The sequence below is a fragment of the Archocentrus centrarchus genome, chromosome 5, assembly GCF_007364275.1.
Source record: "Archocentrus centrarchus isolate MPI-CPG fArcCen1 chromosome 5, fArcCen1, whole genome shotgun sequence".
Lineage (NCBI taxonomy): Eukaryota > Metazoa > Chordata > Actinopteri > Cichliformes > Cichlidae > Archocentrus > Archocentrus centrarchus.
In genome coordinates, this window is record NC_044350.1 from 20,725,159 (window position 1) to 20,746,865 (window position 21,707).

General features: G+C 38.5%; 1 protein-coding gene across 1 annotated transcript in view; it reads right to left on the reverse strand.

Moving 5' to 3' along the window:
- kcnb1 (potassium voltage-gated channel, Shab-related subfamily, member 1) overlaps positions 1 to 21,707 on the reverse strand; it is a 30,934-nt gene that overhangs the window by 2,114 nt on the left and 7,113 nt on the right. The window lies entirely within an intron of this gene.

The following is a 21,707-nucleotide window of genomic DNA, read 5'->3' on the forward strand; positions in this document are numbered from 1 at the left end:
TGTATTTAGAAGAAGCGGTGATGTCTTAAAGGCAAAACATGCCAAATTGGATATTATTTACATTTTTCTATTTACTGCACTTTGCACTATATTATGTAGTACATAAAACTGGAATTATTTTTCAAAGCATCCTTTTGCTTTAATGACTAAAACTTCAGCACTATGAAGTTGAAATCATTGTCAAGTGTGCACTTTAGCATACCTCTACTTTCCTGATCACACAATTAAACCATATGTAATCAAATATTAGGTTGTAATCTTACAGTTGAAATAAACCTTCAATAAATGCCTGCATGTGTGACTGGCTGAGAGCTAATGGATTAGACAAACTTGAACCACTTATTTATTCATAACTCACTTATCAGGCTGATCCACATGAGTGAGTGTACTTGAGTGGACAATTATGTTTAGCATCTATCAACAGAAATAGAAGTGTCGCAGCAGCACACATTGAACCCAATGGGTTTTCTTTCTGGCAGATATTTGGTTTTTTTTGTTTTTTTAAATGCTTATTTTTGGAAGATGACATTTTTTTGTTTTGTTTTTTTTTTAATCATGTTTGATGGCATTTTCCAACCTGCAGTTTGGACAGAGTACTCTTGAGCACTTACCTCTGCACTGAAATTTTCATGCTCAGATAATTGAGATGAGCTTACCATTTTCACAGAGTGCTGAATCTACTTGCTATCCACCAAATCAGTGACTAATTGAATGTTAGATGAAAAGGCTTCCATGTGCCCTATGTAATAGTTGAATGGGGGTAAAACATAATCCACATGCAGTTTTACACTGTTTTCTCCCCTTATGGCCTCTCTTAAATTACTGGGGAGAAACCTCTCACTCGCTGTTGCTTGACACCATCATGAAATAAAAATGAACCTGCAATAGCCACACAGGAGCAGAATGTCCCCAGAATCTGCACTTGATAATGCTGATGATTCACTTTACACAGTACACAGAACTGGGAAGTCTGTCAAAAATCAGCACCCTGACACACAAAAACACGCACCCGCACACACACACAACCCCACCCACTCTCCACCAATCACGCTAACAAGCACGTACATGGTGGCAGACTACACCTCTTTGAGCACTGTATGACAGCTCCCCCATCAACCAGTATTCATTGTGTAAACAAAAATCATTGCATTTGCTTTGAAGTATGTTATTCTTGAGCTTGTTTGATCTGAGTAAATGACTACGCTAATACTGCATGAGAAATACTTGAGAATATGTTGCAGTGCCATCCAGCTTGTAATATACCATCAGCCCCAACTCAGAAAAAGTTTTAAAAATAGAAGGATTTTATGTTGAACTTTATTAAATACATAAATTCAGTGATGTCATACCACATATTAAAGGTCAGTTTACAAAAATCACATGCATGAAGTCTTGCAAAGAGGGTTTCATTTGATTTGACGCTTTATAGTCCTCAAGGTGACATGTTGACCAGTAGCTCGCCAAATAGTCTACCAAGGCATGCTGGTGTACTGTGAAACAGGACCAGGGGTCAGTTTAACAAAGACAGACTGTCTATGATTTCGATCAACCAAAGGGTTTTTCTTTTAATTTATGTCCAAGTAAGTTAGACAGATGTATAAATTTATCTGTTGCACAAAGAACTTCACTATCTTAAGAAGGACAGCTGTTCAATGAGTTCTGGGTAAATTAAGACCTTTTTAAAGTAGAAAAACCAGCCAGCTGAGTTTACTGCTTGTCTGTCTGATTTTTTAGTTGGAAAACTCCGCACAGAATATCAATATTTTTTTTAAATGCTGCGAAAAAATTTTTAGTGTAAACAGCATCAAAAGGTTCCTGTTGCTTTAAATCTTCTTTAGTGCAGCTTAGATATCAAACAAAAATGGTTGACCATGTACTGACCATGTACTAAAAAGTAAAGTACAAATTATAAATAGAACTGTCACCAGAACTGATACTTACAGTACCTATTGATACCAAATTACCAAAGTATTGAAGGCAGTATAAATACCTAGAAGGGTTGTCAGAAAATTGATAATCTACTAATATAATTGATACTAAAAATCAGATTAGATACTCTTTTGCATCAATGTCATTTTTGCCTTCTTCAGTTGACACACACATTCACATAACACCCTGCAGACGCAGCCACACAGCCCTGCCCTTTACTAGCAGCTGAACATATTAACAATAGTGCAACAAACTTGACTGCCACACCAGCCTTTATGATGAATTTCATGAGGTCAGTAAAGTTCCTATTTCAACAATACTTAAAGTATTAAATAGTTATCATAAATGCTAACCTGACCTTGCACACGTTACCATTAGCCATTTAGCTATAAGCAATTACCTACATTAGCTGTTTGTTCAGGTATCATTAAAGTAGCTGCTAAGAGCTATGGCTAATGATAATGTTAAGGAGCTGGGCAGTAAACATTATCATTCCTGCCTGTTTGTCACATTACCCACAGAGCGCATTGTGAATAAATGACACAAAATTACTGAAAAAAACTAAGTCAAAATCAAGCGATGATGAGCTGGTCCTGATGCAGCAGCAAGGAGAATTTCATGTATCACGACCACTTTCATTCATATTTCAAGATGTCAGTTTGAGCTTTTGTTGGCGGAGTTGGGGCCACATCTGCGGAGGCAGAGAAATAATTTCATAGAGCCGACTGATCGTATAAGCTGTGTGTCTAAGGTAAAACAGTATTATTTTACCATGCTCGTTTTCAGCTAGGAGTGCACTTGTTGCCAAATGCAGTGGTCTGACTGGTCACATTTGTTTATTCACGCAGGAAAACTCTGATCTGAAAAACAGATGCTGCAACTTTGTCCTGCAAAATTACATGGTTGGTGTGAACAGCTGCATTAAGAATAGGTGAGTCTGAAAAATATTTTAACACACAATACACTTCCACTAAGGCCTTTACGCTGTTCATGAAACAGTCTTACTTGCATTAGAGCAGGGGTGTCAAACTCACTCACAGAACGGGACAAAATTTAAGACACAGTTTTAAGTTGCGGGCTAAACAGGATTAACCTTTATTGAACAGTCTAAAACTTAAAATATTTTAATCAGCAATATGAATTTGAATGGCCATAATACAGCAACTTTTCCCTCAATACATTAAATAAAATATAAAATTATATTTTCTTCAAAAATAACATAAGAAAAAATAAGAATATTTTAAACTGATGAAAATTAGCAAAATTTTCAGATAAAAACTATGATGTGATAGTAGAAATAAGTCCAGAAACAAGAAATAAGCCATTATTCCATTTATTTCTTATTTTCCATGAACTGACAAATTTCCTCACACAGCTCATCGCATCTCTGTGTGATAAACCACGTCACCAAGTTCAGAAGCCATTTCCTCCAGAAAAGACTTTCCCTCTTATAAAGTTCACTGTCTGTGTTAAGGTGCTTATGACGCGTTCTGTCTTCAGGACTTTGCTGCACAGCATTTCCTGATGTGTTCCAGTGATGCACTGTCAGCTCACCTGTGCAGGTCTCCCTCTACATATTCTCCCGCATCCGTCCCACCATCCACTCTTTTTCCCCGCACATCGCAGATGGCGAAAAGAGCCAGGGTTTACCTCTGATATCAGCGAACAGGTCCTTTGCCTCCCACCTGTTTTCAAAGTTCACTTTTTGTTTGGTCATTTTTGGGGGTCAGGCTAGCTTAACTGTCACTGTAAAAAGTGCTGTTTTTATCCGCTGACTGCTGATCAATGTTTCATTGGTAACGCGGGAAAATGGGTTAATGCACAGGTCTTGACCTGCGCAGGAGCTGCTGGAGTGCATCGTGAAATTTGTAGTGTAAGTGGTGGAAGTCCTATTTACCAGCGGGCCATTAATCATAGCCATAAGAAATTATCTCATGGGCAGGATATAATTATACGGGCCTTGAGTTTGACATCTGTATTAGAGTAATCTATGAGCAAAATTAAGACTGGTCAACCCCTACAGACCAATCTAAAGTGTATTTGTGAAACTGGTCCCAGATGTACAACAGAATTTTTTAAACAACCACACATTATTACTGTAAGACACAACTGCACAGAAAAGTAATTTTGTGCAGTTGTATGCTACTGTTAGCTTACTTTATCTGTATTGTTCATGTTCTTTCCTTTTGTTTAAACCTCTGAAAAACTTTCGTTAAAGGGAACCCCAGTCAGCTTGCGTACTGTACTTACCAGGTGGATGAAATTACAAGAGTGGGAAACTTTTACAGCCAGGAGATTAATACTTACTCACTTTCTTGTGTGAACCAAACCACAAATAACAATGGACCGGGGATGTCAATAGCCCTCAGCCTGAGTAAGTCAGGTGTGGGAGAAGTTGGCTAATGCTAACATGGTGCCACAATCTAAAGAGAAACATAAAAACCCTCAAAAGATATCTTAATCTGAACCACAGGCAGCAAGACCATTTGTTGTATTATGTGAAAGTGCCTAATAAGGCATTATAAAATCCCATAATTATTGGTAATAATAATAATAATACCTTGAAGATGAATGTAGTTTGGTTCCACTTGAATCACTCTGAGGGTACCCCTGCTTGAGCTCCTCATGACCCCAAAAAATATCTGATTCCAATATATTATTCTCAGTTGCTGAAAATAATCTGTGATCTTTTTGTGTCCTAGTAATTATTGATAATAATAATAATAATAATAATAATAATAATAATAATAATAATAATAATAATAATAATAATAATAATAATAATAATAATAATAATAATGTTGATATTTAAAAAAAATTCTCTTTACTATCATCTTAACAACTGTGCATCTGTCATGGTCCTGAGCCATATGCCCAATGTATTGTGTTCTTTCTCTTATAGTTCTGTTTTCTTGTTGTGTTTCTAAGTTTAGTTATTGTTTGGATTCCTAGTTTCTATAGTGTTCTCTATTTTGTTATTAGTTATAATTATTTATTTTAATTCCTGTTTCCCTTTGTAATTCTTGTCTTCCCCACATCTCTGTGCTCCAGTGTCTGTTTTGTTCCGCTGTGTCATTCCTCTTGTCTTTTGTGTGTTTTATTCCCAGGGTTGTGAGTAGTCTGCATCTTCGTCCCAGTGCTTACTTGTTTCCTGTTTACTTTGTCAGGCCTTGTCTCTTATGCTCTATGTTTAGTTTTACTTCCTGGTCTTGTCTATTGTGATTACCTACATCTGTGCTCCCCACCTGTTGCCTGTTCCTTTGTTATCCCCTGTGTATATATTGTATTTTTTTACCCTGGTCCTTTGTCGCGTTGTCGTCAGTGTTTCCCTCGCTGTGTGTCTTCTTGTTCCATGTTTTCCTTAGTTTAATTCTGGCACCTGCCCAACCCCAGTAAATCTGTAGTTACCATGTCCTGTGTTATTTCTCAATAAAACTACATTTAAGTTATGTTTTGTCCTGAGAGTACTGCATTCTGGGTCCTACCTTGCCTGCTGCACAGCATCCATGAAAGCTGCTTGCTGTTCCTGTCATGCTCCGGGGTTTTCTATCATCTTATTGGAACCATGAATGTCCACAGGACCTCAGGGTCACTGTGACCCTATTTTTTTATACTTTACTTCAAAGAAGCCACACTTTCTTGTAATTTCTAAAGTGGTCTTGACCAGTATTTCTTCAGGCTTTATGAATGTCTTTATTCACACTGCCCTGTGAGTCATTCAAGCAAAAAAGGCACCTAAGTCAAGGGATGAACCAGTGTTGCATCTACACATAACAGACAACTTAGTAATAAACCAATTTTTGCTTCTTTAGCTTCTTTGTTGCTAGTAGCCTGTCACAAAAATATGACTTGTTCCAATTTCTTTAGTTGAACCCACAAAAAAAAAAAAGAAGAAGAAAAATTGCACAGACATAGGCATAAAAAATATTTTTGCACCAATAAGACTTGGCATATCTCATCATGGTGTGCAGTGTGTCCTTAAATTATTTGAGGAAACTGGACAAGTGAAGGACAAAAGAAGGGTTAAAAAATAATCTACCTATGGCTGATGAACAGTATCTGAAAGTCATGTCCTTAACAAGTAGGAAAAAAAAATCTGGCAAAGACCTGCCACAGGACGTGAGAGATGCATCTGGCCGTTCAGTTGATCCATCTGCTGTTCACCAAAGGCACATCAGAAATGGTCTCAATGGAAGAAGCCATTCTTAAGGAAGGGAGATGAGGAGAAAAGGCTGAAGTATGCCAGTTACTCAAGAACTGGACTGAAAATCTGTGGCAATAGGTTTTATTGAGTGGTGAATCCAAATTTTAAACTTTTTATGTTTCAAATCATAGTCAATATTTTCACAGAAAGGTGGGAGAGAGGTACAAGAGTGAGTGTTTACAGCCATCTGTAAAACAGAGGAAGAGGCTCTGTCATGGTTTGGGGCTGCATTTCAGCCATTGGCGTTGGGGATCTTTTCAAATTGATGGAATTATGAATGCAGAAAACTATGGTCAGATTTTGATCCTCCATGCAATACCATCCAAAAAGCATCTGATTGGCAGCAGCTTTTTTACGGCATGACAATGATTCTCAAACACATTGCCAATGCAGTAAAAGCATACCTGGATAGAAAAATACACAGTGGAACACTATCAGTCATGGATTAATGTCCCCAGAGCTTGGACCTCAACATGCACTGTGGGAATATCTTGTTGGAAAATGGAACAAAGGGCAGCCAACATCCAAAGAAGAGCTTTGAATGACCTTCAAGCAGCCTGGAGAACGATTCCTGAAGACTTCTCAAAGACATTACAAGAACGCTGCCTAAGAGAGTTAGTGCTGTGTTGTCATACCCAATATTGACTTTCAAGCTCATTAGACTTTAACAAACTCTGATTTTTGCCTCATATACTATGTTTCCATGTTTGCACATTTAAATAAATCACTGCAACTATTTCCCATTTTCCTATCCAAAATATAAAGAAATGAGGGGTAGCTCAAGACTTATGCACAGTACTGTATTACAGACTGTTTACTGATAATTTCCCTGCCCAATAGATTCATCCAATCTATGGTGGGAGCTTACAAGATGAAGGTAATGTTACAGGAGAGCATATATTCTTTACTTCATGAACTTCAGTCTGCATTTGTTATATTAACCCTAAATGACTCCAGCTCCAAACAGCACAACTTGGAGGATGAGTAGGAGGCTGCAGCTAGAACACTGAGCCTGTTTTGGCAATAGCCCACACAAAAGAGGTTAGGATGTTATATGATAAAATCAATTATAGGATAGTTAAAATGCTCCAAAAATGAGTGCAGAATTGGACCAAAATGCAGCGTAGGGGTGAGATATATGCTATTCAGACCAGCAGTTTAACATAGTTATGAGTATGAAGTTAACTATTGCACTGTAACTCCTTCCTTGATCAAAACCTGAGCGATAAACTGAACAGAGTACTCGAAATGTTTTTTTCTTTTAATATCCTAAAGGAAATCATGACATACTGACAGAAAAGGGTTGGTTTTAACAAAGGTTGTTAGAAGGTGACTGACAGCAAGAGCCTTGACATGGTCTAACAATTCGGACTCCCAAGAGTAAAAGTGATGGCTCAAAAGACAACCTTATCTACGACCAATCAGAGCAGGAGGACACTGTTGCCATAGCATCATGGCAGACATGAATAATGACCCTATCTGTTTATTTTCTTCCCTCCATGCTCCTCTCCCTCCTGCCCTGGAGGAAATCTGTTTGAATCAAACACTTGAAGAGCAGAGAGGTGCTGGGACTGGAGAGTGAGGGTGGAGCTGATAAAGCCAGCACAAAAGTGAAGGGGTAGAGATGGTGCAGTAAAAATTATTATTCTATTAAAGAGAAAATTGTTTGAAATAGTAAACTTGTAACAGTGTATTAGTTGTGTTAGTGGCTATATCTTTATAAGACAACATATCAAAGTTCACCCATTTGTTACTCGACACAGCAGAATTGTAATGAGTCAGAAAAGATACAAAGGAGGGCAAAAAAGGGGCGGAGGGTAATAGATTGAGAAGCTATAAAAAGGTCGCTAATGAAGGCACACTGGTGCTGCTGTGTCGTCTTATGGTTATGAGGTTAAGTTCCACTAGGAAACCCTGCACATTTCCCAGTGGCCTCTGTCACTGATAGCTCTGCCACTACACACTGTTTGCACTCTCCATCCCTGCCTGGTTTGTCTTTATCTCTTGCTTCCCTGAGTTGTTTAATGTCACGGGCTGCTAATTTCATATGATTATTGAGCCACAAATTTATGATAAAACCTTTCAGTTTACATAAAAGAGACTGCAAGCGTGTGCATGTTAGGAAAAGGTTGAATGGACATTCAGACATGATTCTAATGGCATCAACAAAATTACAGACTATTTTTAGACTCTCAGTTGTCCACATGACAAAACAGATGTTAATAGCAGCAACACCTGAGATTATACCCTGCAGTTTCTCTGTGGTGGGTACTGTATAATTGATTTGAGTATATTAACCAGAAAAAATAAAAATGACAGTGACTACTAGTGAATGCTCCATGGTGGCCTAATAAAGGGAAAAAGGGACAAAGGGAGGGAGATATTAATACCTAGAGGAGAAGAAAAGACAACATGTGAGCAAGAGCAGATTGACAGGAAATCCCACTGTGACGATAAACAAAGCCATGGCACGCTTGTGCAGACACATAGAGCGGCATCATCTTTTAGAACAAGGTGACAACAGCCCTCATTAGTTTGTTTGAGAACATATCCTGGACATAACTGGTGTGAAGGATGCTCTCAAAAGTCATCCAAACTAGTCCATTTTTAGACATGGAATTCTCTGCAGTGGGAATACTGCCTAATACACTATCCTTAACACAGAAACTGCTCTGGTTTTATGTTGGTTGTGTCACAGCCGCTGTGATTCTTTGTTGTTTTTTTTTTTTTGTGCTGCTTTGGCTTTGTCAGGGTCAGTTCCATTCATCTGTCTACCCAGTTCTCATACAGCAAGGACAGAACCTTGAACTTTGGACTCACACAATCATGGTAAATGGTAAATGGACTAGTTCTTATATAGCACTTTTCTACTCTATCTGAGCACTCAAAGCGCTTATACAACACGTTTACATTTACCGCATTCACACCCATTCATACAAGCACTTCCATGATTAACTAAGCTAAATGCTTTTATAATCTAACATTCACACACATTCATACTCCAACGCTTGCGTCAAAGAGCAACTTGGGGTTAAGTATCCTGCCCAAGGATATACTGGCATGCAGCCTGGAGTAGCCAGGAATCGAACCGCTGACCTTCCGATCAGTAGGTGACCTGCTCTAATGTTTCAGTGGTTGTTTTTCCAAACATGCACACACATGCATACACATATGTGTGTATAGATATATATACATATTTCAGAGTATTTTTTAATCATTTAGAGGTAAGATCTGGAAAAACAACCACTGCAACATTAAAATTAGCGTTGTAGTATGCTTGCAGTGTGATTTCCGTCTTCGTTTCAAAATTGTTACATCCCTGGCATACATGAAACCTGTTATTTTATTTATTTTAGTTTTAAAAGCACAAACATAAGAAAATGTTCCATATTAATGCCTAACTTACTGTAGGAAAAAAAATAGGCACAAACTGAAATTCCACGAGGCATCATAGAGGTGGAGTAAACTTTTTCATAAAGCAATCAGAGACAAAGTCTACCCCATAAACAAGGTTGTTTACAGGACAGAAAAAAAAAATGGCTAAATTGTGTTTTTGAGAGGAATACTTTCCAGCTGTGTTCCTACTGCAAAGGCCCTGACGTGTGCATTTTTTTTTCCTTCAAAAAGTGAAAAGAAAGGAAGGGGGGGGGGTATTAAACTGTAAACAAAGTCTGGCAAAACACAAATCAATGGCATGAAGTAATTGAAAGCTAATTGATCAACAAATTAAAGGAAAAACTGGAATGAAAGAAGAGTACCTGTGATATTTATCAGAAAGTACACCCCTGGAGGTATAAGTCAGCTTGGACTGGAATTGTAGCTGATTTAGTAGTATGCAAACCCCTGTTAAATGCACCTGAACTCAGGTTAGTATTGTCACATTGCATTAAGTCTAGTGGCATCCCAAGTGACAGCTTAGGAACTCCCTGACTCCCAGCACTCTGGCTGGCACCTTGTGTCATTAGCAGCAACAGGAGCAACAGACTCCTCTGCTTTAACAGTGTGCCTGTGAGTCCCAGTGTGCCTGTGAGTCCCAGCATCACTGTCCCCCAGTTACACACATTAGACTTGCAGTATAATGACAGGCGCTCCTAAAACTTCCACTTAACACATGAGCAAGCATGGTCTGAAGAGTAAAGGTGAACGGGCTCTATTTTTGGCTGAGTAAATTTAGGTCTTGCTTGATCACTAAGATCCACTCACAGCTGACTTGCTTTCCCATCATCCCATGAGCCACATTGGAGGCCACTGGGATACCATGCAACACTCTCCCAGCCTCGACTGCCAGCCACTGTCACCATGACAACCCCCTTGAAGCTCGACAGGAGGTGGCTACGTGGACCTGCTTGTGAAAAGCAAGTCTGACAGAGTCTCCTTCTCCGGCTCTCCCTCTCTCCTTCCCTCTGTCCCTGATTTGTACCGTTTTGAGCTTTAAACCATCTGCTTCTGTCTCTATTCTGTCTCCAGGTTTCTCCTGTATTTGTGTCAGATTGCATTTTGCATTTTAGCAGAGGTGCAGCTGCAGTAGCACAGGCATCAGTTCAGTTGGTTAATGTATTTCTATGGCACTCTGGCTCAATATTTAAATAAAACTAAAAGCCACCATCTTGATTTATAAAGGGAAGAGACATGAGTGTGCCAGACACCATCTTTATTTGCAGATGTTTGCACCACGTGCCACACGCTAGCTGTTCTGTCATTTGCCTGGATGTACAGGCATCATAAAACCACACTACTGTTCTTCATGTTCTTCAGGATGTTATTATCAGTGGTCAATAGTATGTGAGTAATAATGTGAGCGTTAAATAATGTGGAATAATTCACACTCCTATTTCGAATAGAATGGCTCTGCCTCCTCACTGCCTGTGAAAGAGATGGGGTTTCCATGGAGACGGGAGGAGACTGTGTCTTCCACATTTTCCCCCAGCATGATAGCTTGAAATACACACACACAATTTGCAGTGGCTCAGCTGTAGTCTCCCCAGCAGACATCACTTCTTAGCTTTGAACAGCACATCCTCATTTATCTTAACCTCCCACATCTTGCCAAAATGAATAACTTATATCTCGTGGCCCTTCGTGGGAGATGGTGCCAGTATCATGACCCTGCTTCTGTGACATTCATGCTACCGTACTGTTAGTCTTCTTGTATGTGGCTTAGTAATGGGAAGGGGAATATCATATAATTAAATGTTTGGAAATAACATGCATTCAGACCACTGAATTGTAGAAAATGTAGTGAAATGACATTATGGACCTTTTGACTTTGCTTTATATGTGATGTTTTTAGACACATTTGCAACAGTCCGTTGGATTGAGATTGGATGCAGGAAAGTAAATATGCGATTCTCAGCATTTAATAGCATATGCATTGCACTATACTGTTCAAAAAGCTATTATTTTTTTCAGTCTAACATGAAATAGATAAAAAAATGTTTTAAATCATTAATCATTAATGAAGCCATTTTTCATTCATCATTTAGGATTTTGAATATTTAGATAATCAACCATAACTGCAGCCACAACTTCTGTGCCCAGTGGTGCATCTTGTTACCTAATGTTGTTACCTAACATGTTAGCACAGTTGAAAACTGTGCTGTTGATTAAAGACACGGTGGCTATTTATGCAGATACAGCTTGCCTTTGAGGGTTTGTTTGCAGTCTCTTAAGAACTTCCTTCTGAAATTCATCAGCATGTTCTTAAAAAGACTCATCTGCAGCAGATGAAGGCGTTTCTAAGTGGAAAATAGCCAAAAAAAAAAAAGTTCATGCAACAGTATGCTCCTGCATAGATATTTCAGCCATCCAGGCAGAGTACACCTGGGATTGGTCACCAGTGCATTATATGACTAACGTAAAGATTAAGGGAACTACACATTCACACCTATGGCCAAATTACAATGACCATTTGGTCAAACCAGAGTACCCAGAGAGCCCATTTGAAACCAGAACCTTCTTGCTGTAAGGGAACAAAGCTAACCACTGGACTACTATGCCAATATTTCAATAAAATTATAAATTATATATGATGCAAGATTCCATTAATCAACATTGTTGAGTGACTCCAGGCTTTTGAGTGGTAGCATATGTGATTAGCTTCTGCATTATACAATTTAGCCCCTGAAAAATATGTCTTTTGAGGTAATAGAAAAGTATAAAACAAGCCTTTTTAGGGCCTTCAGCAAACTTTTCCCCAACTTATGCAGTGCTTGCATGCACAAAGTGCACCAAAACCCCATTCAGTAAACCACTAAAGTAGGTAGGAATTCTATACTTGCCCCATCCATCTCCTGAATGAATCCCACCTCATCTCCTCTCCCTCTCAATTATTCATGCATTTCAGATGAAGAAGAGAATCCAGACTCAGCATCTATATTTAAACTCTGACTGGTCCATGGTGGTTATATAAATAGAAACAGTATAAGGTCTGGTTTGGTACATCAAAGAAGGCTGTTCTCATCAGAAATAACAGTTTAACTTGGACTACAAAGCATTTGAAACATTCAAAAGGAACTGAAAGACTGATCAGTGTGTATCAGTGTGGACTGATGACGTATTAAAGGACAGTAATTAAGGTAATGTGTGGTAAAGCCTCACCTGTTTCTTCTGCCTATTAAATGCATACAAAAAACACCTTAAGGACTTCTGTTTAGCCATAGAGTACAGTAACATGGTGTCAAAAAATACAAAGAGCCAAGACTATTACATTGTTCAGGGATATTTCACTACTATATTGCCTAATACAACGCAGTTTTGGCATTCTATAATCATTTATTTATTACAGAAATCAGAGACCATCCTGAAATGCTCCACACACATCAGCACAGAAGGAAAAGTTAAACATGAGAGAAGCACTGATTTGAAACGCAAAGAGATATGTAGGCAGCGAAAGACCCACACATGACTCCTCTACAGAAATGCACACAGCAGCACACACAAACACGCGTGCACGCATCATCAATCAACAATGATGCTTGAATAGAAGGCAGCTGCATGTTTCATAGAAATGACAGTTACCATGGTGATAGTGACAGTGAACTTTTAAACATTTCAGCGCCGGTAGTGAAAGAGTGAAATAAAGAAGAAGGCTCAAAAACAGACACAAAGACAAGTTATGTATGACCTAGACTGCAAGATGTGAATGTCATGCATTCTATTCAGAGAGCGAGAGCAATATAAAGCAAGATCGCTCTTAATCCTGCACTCAAACACATGCTTACTGCAGATATTCAACTTCCTAACTGTATAACAGTCCTTATTTCACAGTCTGAGGGAGCCAAAATCAGCGGCCATTCAGTCTGAGTGCTGTTAATCCTTTTTGAGTGTTACACTCAAATTAACATGCAAATCCTTAAAGTTTTGGTAATTGGGCATCTATAAGCACTTAATTTTGTACTTAAAACAGTCTCTTTTGTATTGCTCCCAACAACTCAGTGTCAGATCATGACAAAACCATATCCAATAAAACGCATCATTCCAGATTGAGCACAAAACACTCCTGTATCCAATGTTTCTGTTTAATTACAATAAAGTAAAAGCAACTAGATTTGAAAGCACAAAACTCTAATTTTACAGGGTACCTGCTGTAATCTATAACAACAGAGGTTTTTTTATTTATTTATTTTTGCTGTATACAACACAGGCTTTGCATGATAGCACTATTTTCTGTGTGGTCACCTCTAATGGCCTTATTTTAGTCTTCCTACTGTAAAATGTATCTGCATGCCCTTGCCCATTTATCCTGATTAGCTCAGATGAGTTTTGGGAGAACAGACTCCAGTCTAATTTAACAATAGCAGTACAACAGTAACAGAAAGAAAGTCTACTGTTATATTTTTTCCTCCTCAGAGACATCATTATTTACAGAAGTCAGCTGGATTCACAAAGAATGGTACATTAACCAACTGCACAAAATTTTACAGTGTACATGCAGACTGCACCCAACCCAGTGTTTTTATTAGCATAATTCAGCTGAAGATTATTACATTGCTATTGTATTAAAAGAAAAACATGGTTGTAACAGGCACAAAGGCAGTAACGTAGTAACATAATTTCATGAGGTTTATTACCATATTGACTGCTTTAGCTTTTCCACAACCTTTTACAGCAGAGGTATGAGCGATTAATATTTAGAATAGTTCAGATTGTGTTATCTTAAACCAAAATTTCTCAGCTAATAGTCATGGCATCCATCCTCCTATCCTGTTCAGGGTCGCAGGAGGGCTGGAGCCTATCCCAGCTGACATAGGACAAGAGGCAGACAACCATTCATGCTCACACCTATGGGCAATTTAGAGTGACCAATTAACCTAAACCCAGTAACTGCATGTCTTTGGACTGTGGGAGGAAACCAGAGTACCCGGAGGAAACCCACCCAGACACAGGGAGAACATGCAAACTCCACACAGAGAGAGGCCCAGGCCAAGGTGGAATCAAACCCAGACCTTCTAGATCTCATTCTAGCTGTGAGGCAGTAGTGCTAACCACCACACCACTGTGCTGCCTGCAAGGCATGGCATGCCCTCCAAATCTCAGTCAAATCACTTTATTGGAACAGAGCTGAAATTTTCATTGTAGAATCAACATGGCAAAATTTTAACCAAAAATGATCAAAAAATGGCCCCAAAATATTTTGTGTCTGGATCAAATCATTTATTCATAATTTGTTACTTGCTGAATTAACTCACACCACTCACTCTGTCCTAGATGAGGTTATAAAAAACTAAGCAAAACTGCAGAAACCATGTGTGAAAAATTAAGTACACCAGTAGTTTGTAGAACCATCTGTCGCAATAACCTGAAGCAATCATTTTCTGTATGACTTTATCACTCACATCCTTCTGGAGGAATTTTGGCCAACTCTTCGTTACAATGTTGTTCATTGAGCTTTGCAGACAGTTGTTTACAGCTGTCTTAAGGTCCTGCCACAGTGTTTCAATCAGGTTGAGAACTGGTCTTCGACTGGACCATTGCAACAGCTTGATTCTTTTCTTTTTCAGCGGTTCTACTGTAGATTTACTGCTTGTGATTGTTGTCCTGTTGCATGACCCAGTTTCAGCCAAGCTTTAGCTATTGGACAGACAGCCTCACATTTGATTCTAGAACACTCTGGTATACAGAGGAGTTCATGGTTGACTCAATGACTGCAGCGTGCCCAGGACCTGTGGCTACAAAACAAGCTCAAAATATCCGCCCTCCACAGCTGTCCCTGACAGCTGGTATGAAGTGTTTGTGTTGATATGTTGTGTTTGGTTGTGGTTTGCCAAAGGTGGCACTGTGCATTATGACCAAACATTTCCAAACAACTTTGCAATCATAAGGAGTGCCACCATGTTCTTTTCTAAGAGAAGAGGCTTTGTCCTGGCAACCCCTCCAAATAAGCCATATAGTGGCTGAATTTGTAAGTTTGTAAGTCCCTATTTTTATGGTAGTTTAATTTTAATGGAGACAGAATATCAACCAAAAATCCAGAAAAAAAGTTCTAAATTGATTTGCTTGTCATTGAGTAAAATATGTATTTGATCCCCTACAACAGAGCCGGAATTGTGGCTCCCACAGATTGGCTGTGTGCCCATGTGGCACACAGATTACAATCAGTCAATCAATTACAGATGCTTCTGATCTCAACTTGCTATGTGTATGAAGCACACCTGTTCACAGAATCAGTTTCCTCCATTCCAACCTCTCCACCACCACGGGCAAGACCAAAAAGCTGTCAAAGGTTATCAGGGACAAGACTGTAGACCTCCACAAGGATGGACTTGACTACAAGACCGTCAGCAAGAAGCTTAGTGACAAGCTGACAACTGTTGGTGTGATTATTTGAAAATGGAAGAAATATAAAATGACAATCAGTCACCCTCAGGGGTGAGTATATTTATGAGAAAGGTGAATTGGTCCAAAACTACATGGGAGGAGCTTATTAATGATCTGAAGACTGTTGGGACCACAGTCACCAAGAACAGCATTGGTAACACACTATGCTGTAATGAAAATATTGCAGCACCCACAAGGTCCCCCTGCCCAAGAAGGCACATATACAAGCCTGTCTTAAGTTTGACAGTGAACATCTAAATGTTTCAGAGAAGGCTTGGGAGAAAGTGCTGTGGTCAGAAGCACTTTAAAATAAAACTACCATAAAACTGTTCATTTCTTTGTAAGTGAGCAAACTTACAAATTCAGCAGGGGATCAAATAATCATCCCCCCCCCCCCTGTACTTTTTCAGCCCTTTTCTTTTTTCTTTTTTTTTCTCTGAGCATTACATCTGACCTTGGGATGTCCACTCCTGGGGAAATTGGCAATTGTCTTGAATGTTTTCCACTTATGAATAATCTTTCTCATTATAATACAGCAGGCTTCATATTGTTTGGAAATTACCTTATACACCTTCCTAGATTGATGAGGTGCAACAACTGCTTCTCTAAGCTCATTACTGATGTCTTTCCTCCTTGGTATTGTGTTAACACACACCTGAATGCTCCAGACCTCCAAACTGCCAAAGCTTCGCTTTTATAGAGGTGCTCACATTTGCTGATGATCAGTTAATCAAGTGCATTTGATAAGCATCATCTGGCGGCTTACCCTGTTATTTCCTATTGGAGCAATAAGGATGCACTGCTTCTGTATTTTTGGCTGAGTTTTTGTCGAATAAATAATGGCAACAGCATTTTAATACCTGTTAAAGAACCAGATCATTTTTCATTATGTCCTGATATTTCAAACCTTAGAATTAGAAGCGGATGTACTTCATCTTTCACTGTAAAACCAAGCAGTTTTCTTCCCCTATCCTCATTTTCATTAAAAAAAACACTTTAGCAACAGTTATTTACATTCACTGTGGTTGGATAATCCCTGTTTGGGGTAAGTAACCAGTGAATCTGAATTCAGGTAAAAGGCAATAGTAATGCCTGATAATGAGAAACAAATAAAAATAATGTTGTAATGAAAACTTCCTGTTTTTGTGTTGCCGTGGATCAACTCTGTGTGTGTCTTCATTTGGTTTTACATACTGGAACCTGAAAACAGAACAAAATTTAGGTGAAAGTGTTCTTTTAGGTGAAAAGCTTCTCACACTAGTAGTCAAGTGATCGCTCCATGCTCTCACAATAAGCTACTGGCTTGATGAATATCTCCCTTGTACCTCAGTAGAGTCTGTCTCCCTCTGGCCTTCACTCTATCTTTAAATGTATTCAATCGCCTTTCAAAACAACCTGCACATTGAAATCCACCAATGGAAAAAAGTAGCAAAAGCACAAGAATCTGAGCTGCTTGTTCCTGTGAAATCTCCTATAGAGACTCTGTTGTTCTGCATACCTATACTGTATGTTATGTTGAGAATATGAAGTGCGGGGCGTTGCATTTGAAGATAATAGAGACATGACCTCTCTGCGGAACCATGAACACAAGATACCGCTGAGCTACTTTGCTCTGTTGTGTGAGTAAGAATGAAGTAAGGCATGAAGAAGAAAATGAAGAAGACAGGAAATGAACAAACTGTTAAATACTAACTGTAACAATAACTGCTTGCCTAAGTTACTGAATACCATCATAGAATGTCATGGTATACTGTATACATCAGCCTTTAAGCCCATACATAATACAGTTTACTGCATGTTTTATTTAATGGATCAAAGCCTGTGGGCTAGTTCAGGCAAACAGCCCAAGCTGTTCTGATGCATAAAGCGCATAGCAAACTGTACCTGATGCAAGATACTGTATATCTAATGCCTCCTTGCAAATCTCACTGCCAGTGCCCCACAACATCCACTTTACTGCTCTGCTGTGCTCCTGTAACAGTGATGCAAACACTTGCTAATCTTGCTGCTGCTCAATCTGTCTCCATCTGTAGGGTAAATTTAAGTGACTCTACAGAAGTTTACTACTGACACCTCTTAACCATCCCTGACCTGTGCAAAGCATTTTGTAGGCTTGTGAGGATTGCTTAAGGTACCTATTCTGCATTAATGTGAAATAAATCCATTCTATAATGGCTAGCTGACCAATGTAATTGGACAGTGAACAGTGTGGAAAGATGACACTGACATGTGGCATAGTTTCAAAATTAAATACACACAAGCCGATGATACGACCTTGTCTCAGGATTTATTTCAGATGCTCAAAGATTAGTATGGATGTATGCATGGATGGGCGGTTAGTGTATTAAGGATTTGTACAGCATAGTTTTTTAGTCCTGGGGTTTCACATTTCACTTTGTTGGAAATCCGGCCCTAGCAAAAAAACCCAATATTTTCCAGCAAAACGTTAAGCGTAACTTCCAGGTTACGCTTAACGTTTTTGCTCGTAAAATACATCATTACATCACAGTAATTGAGACAGCAGAGAAACCTATTGCTGCCATGCTAACTTTCCTGAGTTGTGAAATCTTTTCGATTTGCATATTCTTCTTAGGTTCCCCACCGCTTTTCCGAAAAGGGAACATTGTTGCTCGGAGGCTTCAAATCTTCACTGTTGCCTAAGCAGCAACATTGTTTTACGGTGCACCACGCTGCACAAACTAATATCATGATTCAGCAGTTGTGCCCGTCTTTGATGAGCTCTCTCCTTGAGGGCTAGTACTGACTCTGAATAACTTACACAAGAGTTTCAATATTAATCACTGCACATACTGTTACATCCACATGTGAGACAGAACTTCACTGCACAGTACACTTGCTTTTTCAACTGTAAATCTGAAAAGTCTAAAAAAAATATACTATATATAAGAGTATAAAATGCATAATATATATGTCTTCATATTAAGGAGTGAAGCTGATTGCTGTTCCTTTTCCTTTTTGCTGTGCTAAATATTTTATGAATATTTCAACCATACACATGTTTTCTCCAGAGCATCTGTGTCCCAGAATTACTTTTTCTGGAAACCATGTCTATGGAGGCACATTTAGATGACAGTTCAGGAATCGTGTTTTCAGTGATCTACATTTTTCTTTGTATTTTTTTTCTCTGAGAATGTGGATGATTGCTCAACATATAAGCCCCATCCTTTAGAACTTCATCTGGTCTGAAAATAGTGTCAATAAATGTGATTATCAAAAGCTTTTCCAAAAGCACTTAGTTTTCAGGTTATCCGGGCTTAGCGGATCCTAGCCTGTTAATAGTTGTGCAAATTTTTAAGAAGTCTCTAACGTCTATGCAAAGACATCCATATTTGTAAACATGCCCCATATCTGAACATTTTTCAGGTTCTCAAACTTCATTCAGCATGTGGCATTCTGGACATCTCATTATCTTGAATCCTTGGAACCTCACCTTGAATCCTCTTAAATGCACATAGTATCTAGGTAACAATTTATAATACGGCCCGCGACTCAAGGTGTAATTGCCGGTGTTTTTTTTTTTTTCAGTCCTTGTCACATTTTTATGTTATATAAGAGAACAATTGAACAGTGATGCATGAGGCATGCCAATATAATGCATAATAAAAATGTAAAAAGCCAAGGTTAAGCTACTACATTATACAGCCTAAGCTCCTAAAAGTATTTACAATGTAAGATGGGAAACTTTAGTTTGATTTTCCACTATAATAGCCAGAAATTATGCACTACTATTGCTTATAGTATAATTATTTCTTCTTTCCTGTAAAAACTTGAATTATTACCTCCTTACTGTAGTGTATCTACTGAGTATGTATAGATAAATATAATTACCTTGTAATTTCAGGTCAAATGCATGGAAATTCCATTTAATTCTAGGGGAATTAACCCCTTGGTCACAGGCTGTATTATAAAGTGTTAGTAGTATCTTGTTAGCTTAAATTTTAAATAACTAATAATTCAATTCAATTCAATTTTATTTATACAGTGCCAAATCACAACAGTCGCCTCAAAGTGCATTATATTGTAAGGTAAAGACCCTACAATAATTACAGAGAAAATCTAACAGTTAAAACGACCCCCTATGAGCAATCACTGGGCAACAGTGGGAAGAAAAAATTCCCTTTCAACAGGAAGAAACAGGCAGAACCAGGCTCAGGGAGGGGCAGTCATCTGCTGTGACCGGTTGGGGCTGAGGGGAGGGAGACGGGACATAAGATGTGCTGTGGAGGAGAGCCAGAGATTAAAAATAACTAGTGATTAAATGCAGAGTGGGGTATAAACAGAGTAAAAAGAGGTGAATGAAAAGAAATACTCAGTGCATCATGGGAACCCCCCAGCATTCTAGGTCTATAGCAGCAAGACTCAGGAATGGCTCTGGGTCACCTGATCCAGCCCTAATTATATGTAGTTTGATGACAATGGTAAGTTTTAAGCTTAATCTTAAAAATAGAGAGGGTGTCTCTCTCCTGAATCCCAATTGGGAGCTGGGTCCACAGAAGAGGGGCCTGAAACCTGAAGGCTCTGCTTCCCATTCACAAATAAAAAGCAAACTAAGAATCAATAGAGAATATTAAATAATAAACAGAACTTAAAATCCATAACTGAAATCACTGGGCCAAAGACCCAGGTCCATGGCAGTCTTTCGTAAACAGAGCAATTTTCTGTGTGGTGGGAAACTGAAGGTCTAACTCTAATTAGACCCACTCAGTTATGAGTAGATTTGTTTATATTATGGACTGGAAAAAAAAAAAAAAAACATTAAACAGATTGCTATCATGGCCCTACAAATGCAATGCTATGACACACATGATTCGCATATCTGTAAGAGGCAGATACTAAATGAATACAATATGACCATATGCAGATAATCCAGAATTTGAAGTGTTCTTTCCACAGGCTAAAAGGAACACTTGATTTAATTTTTCCCTTAGTCACAAATTAGCTTCTTTAATATTCTGTTTTCCTGACTCAGATTTCAGTCTCTGACTCTCTGACTCTCCACATCTCCTGATTTCTATTTTTCCCCCCTTACAATTGTTGCCCCTCAGGCTTCACTCCTTTTTGGAAATATGATGTCTTAATGTCTTTTGCTAGCTCATGTAACAGCTTAGCCTTAGATTGAATGAAAGGTGTGTGCAGCTCTGTATGATTCCTGACCACCTCCTCATGACCTACTATTCTATGAAATTTGTGATTTCTCTTAATCAGTAATATACATATACATATAATTAGTTGTTAAACTTCTATTTTCTTTAAGTACATCTTTGCACAAGAACTAAGAAATTTGAATAAGGTCCATGACTGTTACTCTGATGACCATAGTTACACCATTTATAACACATATTTTAGACCAAACAGACAGATAATATCTGCCAAACTGGTAAACAGAGCAAACCACCTTCACTAAAACTTGCCCCAGTGTGACCCTGAGCAGCTGAAATTACACCACCAATTCTGCTCTATCCACTACAAAATGCATGACATGACTTATAAAATACTCACAAACACAACTCAGCCAGACCCTCTGCACATTAACAGTGAATGAACATGAAATATGCAGCACAATGTTGAAGCAGCTACTGCATAATGCCAAACTCTTTCCAAAGCCTCTATTCATGATTGACTATTAATACTGATCAATACAGTATAATCTTAATAATCCTTAACATGGCTTATCTTTATGTTGTTGGTTGTATGGCCACCAATTAGATCACCTAATATATCCTTAACAAACCAAATT